This window comes from Schistocerca serialis, chromosome 6 (assembly GCF_023864345.2).
Source record: "Schistocerca serialis cubense isolate TAMUIC-IGC-003099 chromosome 6, iqSchSeri2.2, whole genome shotgun sequence".
In the NCBI taxonomy this organism is placed as follows: Eukaryota; Metazoa; Arthropoda; class Insecta; order Orthoptera; family Acrididae; genus Schistocerca; species Schistocerca serialis.
This window is the reverse complement of record NC_064643.1, coordinates 755,421,500-755,425,023: the sequence shown is the minus strand read 5'-3', so window position 1 is coordinate 755,425,023 and position 3,524 is coordinate 755,421,500. Positions and strand designations below refer to the sequence as shown.

The 3,524-nt window shown below is 41.6% G+C and overlaps 1 pseudogene; it reads left to right on the top strand.

Moving 5' to 3' along the window:
- Nucleotides 1–560: 560 nt before the first annotated feature.
- LOC126485400 (5S ribosomal RNA) lies at nucleotides 561–678 on the top strand (annotated as a pseudogene).
- The last annotated feature ends 2,846 nt before the right edge of the window (nucleotides 679–3,524 follow it).

Genomic DNA, 3,524 nt, shown 5'->3' with positions numbered 1-3,524 from the left:
AGTGCCCTTTCAAAGGAACCATCCTGGCATTTGCCTGGAGGTATTTAGGCAAATCACAGAAAACCTAAACCAGGATGGCCGGACGCGCGGGATTTAACCGTCGTCCACCCGAATGTGAGACCAGTGTGCTAACCACTGCGCCACCTCGAGCGGTATAGCAAGTGGACTCCAGCGAATGTGTCCAGTGAGCCGATGGAAAGTCATCGAGTACAACAGAAGTGATATCTGGCGTTCCCCAAGGTTTGTTGTTCCTTATCTATATAAACGATCTGGGAGACTTCTGAACATCCGTCTTAGGTTGTTTGCAGATGACGCTGTCGTTTATCGACTAGTAAAGTCATCAGGAAACCAAAATAAATTGCAATACGATTTAGAAAAGTTATCTGTATTATATGAAAATTGGCAATTGACCCTAAATAAGAAAAATATGAGACCATCCACTTGAGTGCTAAAAGGAATCCTTTAAACTCCAGTTACACGATAAATCAGTCAAATCTAAAGGCCGTAAATTCACTTAAATACCTAGGAATTACAATTACGAACAACTTAAATTGGAAAGAGGCAACGGCCTTACCGCAGTGGATACACCGGTTCCCGTGAGATCACCGAAGTTAAGCGCTGTCGGGCGTGGTCGGCACTTGGATGGATTACCATCCAGGCCCCCATGCGCTGTTGCCATTTTTCGGGGTGCACTCAGCCTCGTGATGCCAATTGAGGAGCTACTCGACCGAATAGTGGCGGCTTCGGTCAAGAATACCATCATAACGACCGGGAGAGCGGTGTGCTGACCCCTCGCCCCTCCTATCCGCATCCTTTACTGAGGATGACTCGGCGGTCGGATGGTCCCGGTAGGCCACTCGTGACCTGAAGACGGAATGTTTTTTAAATTGGAAAGAACACACAGAAATTGTTGTGGGGAAGGCTAACCAAAGACTGCGTTTTATTGGCAGGACATTTAGAAAATGTAACAGATCTACGAAAGAGACTGTCTGCTCTGCCCTTGCCTGTCATCTTTTAGAATACTGCTGCGCGGTGTGGGATTCCTACCAGATAGGATTAACGGAATACGTCGAGGAAGTTGAAAGAAGAACAGCACATTTTGTATTACCAGAAAAATGGGGGAGAGAGTGTGACTAAAATGATACAGGATTTTGTGAGGTCATCATTAAAACAAAAGCGTTTTTCGTTGCGGCGGAATCTTCTAACGAAATTTCAGTCACTAACTTTCTCCTCCGAATGTGAAAATATTTTGTTGACTCCGATCTACACGGGGAGAAAGATATACGTGTTCATTTCTTCCGCTCGCTATACGAGGTTGGATTAATAGAGAATTGTGAAGGTGGTTCTATGAATCCTCTGCCACGTACTTAAATGTAAAAAAAAAAAAAAAAAAAAGTTCAAATGTGTGTGAAATCTTATGGGACTTAACTGCTAAGGTCATCAGTCCCTAAGCGTACACACTACTTAACCTAAATTATCCTAAAGACAAACACACACACCCATGCCCGCGGGAGGACTCCGCCGGGACCAGCAGCACAGTCCATGACTGCAGCGCCGTAGACCGCTCGGCTAATCCCCTTAAATGTCATTTGCAGAGTATCGATGTAGATGTAGATGTATAACTATTTTCCCGTTTTTTGTGAGAAAGGTTGCGAATTAATGAGCGAACACTTTCTAACTGGACAGAAGTCTCGTATCGGAATGTGTAGGCAACAAGTAACTGCAAGCTGTGTTTGATAATAACGAGGCGGATTTAACGAGATTACATAGAAGAAAAATTCAATTTGTTCCAATGGAAAACGTGTGGCGCTTCTGTCTGTGTCATTCTCCTCGTTAACGTTAGCCTGATATTCCCTTTCCTTTTATATGGAGCGGATACTATAAATCGTTTGGACACGGTGTAGCCGGCGCTTGCATTGCTCATTTTACAGTTCAGTGGTCGGATCTGGTAATCTCTTGAAAGTAGTTGGACTGCCACAGTGCGTTTATTGCGGTGTAGTGGAGGTGACTATTTTAACACTGTGTCGCAGGACAAAGCAGGGCCGGTGACCCCTATTTAGCTTGATGTGTAGCAGTGCGTACAAATAATCCGAGTCCGAAAACAAACGTTTCCGAGTAAATCTGCCGGACCATACATCGCAGGATTAGTTTCGCACGACACACGACGAGCGCTGAACGAACATTGGCGGTGACTGCGGGAATTCGGAGTACCGACGAGAACATTCTCAACGTTACACGAATCTAGAAAAATACATATCAGTTTATTATTTACTGTTGAAAGTGAAGTCCTGATTTGCGCTATTCAAGCTTTGAATAATTACTTTTTCTTTATGTTATCAGTTTAGAAGAATTAAAACGTTCTATGTAAAATTTATGAGACAATTGAAGTTTTAAAACGTACTCGATAAATATTATATGAATGCTTAATTGAATTTCCCCATTACGTATCTGCCAGATGTGACATTCTCTCTCGTTAGGGATTATATTTCCAGTGAAGCATCAATTTTGAAAGATGTCTGAATGTTGAAAGTAACTACGCCAACATAGATAAATTGTAAATCCGATACTTTGCCGGTTTTAATTTGGTTTCGTTCTCTTCTTCGGAGTATAAATGTCTCGACTTTCTCCTGTACGAATAATTACGTAAGAAATTTAAGTTGGATGAAGAAGGTAGCTCCTACTCTTGAGTAATAAGAGTTCCAATAATTTTTTGTCTTCATAGTAAAGAAGCAAACTGCGTCACAAAGATAAACCAACTTTCACAAAAAATAAAAGTCTCTACGACTGCACCAACATGTCTCTTTCTTATAACAGTCGAAACATGTCTCTTTCTCTCTTAACACAGTCCAAACACGTGTCTGTGTTACAACAATCTCCTCACGTCCCACTAATACTACATCTCTTCCTGCCAAGAGCGAGGTAAAAGGAGAGAGGTACCACAACTGCAAGCAAAGAGTCTATGCATTTACGTAGCTGCAAACATACTTATGTTTTTTGTAGCTCAATATTTTGAGTGCCAGTCACGTATACAAATCTACTTACGCCAGTACGTCTATTCCCTCCGTCTCCTTCACCCAGTACCTGGAATTTTCACTATAATTTGACCCTCTGTCACAAACTCAACAAACAACGCGACACTAATTTCCTTACTTTGAAATAAAACTTATTAATACGTTTTTAAATAAGTGTGAATTTCGTTTTTCTTATGTTAAACCTCCCATCATCTCATGGTGTGAGGAATACTGCCCGTTTCAGCTGGGAAAAAACATATGTCAGTATTTCGTTTACAGTTCAAGAGTAAAAATTAGTCTATGAGTTCAAGTCTCTCTCTGCCGTGAAAAGGGAGAATATATTACAAGAATGATATAATATTTTAAATAGTTGTTTTTGTAGTAGTGTTTGAAAGATGGTACCACACAAAGCCCCACTTCGCATACACCACAATGAAATGACGTACCTGCTTTGTGCCCCAGTCATCAACAATTGTGGTCGCTCACTAATACTCTCACGCAAAATGGGTGCAA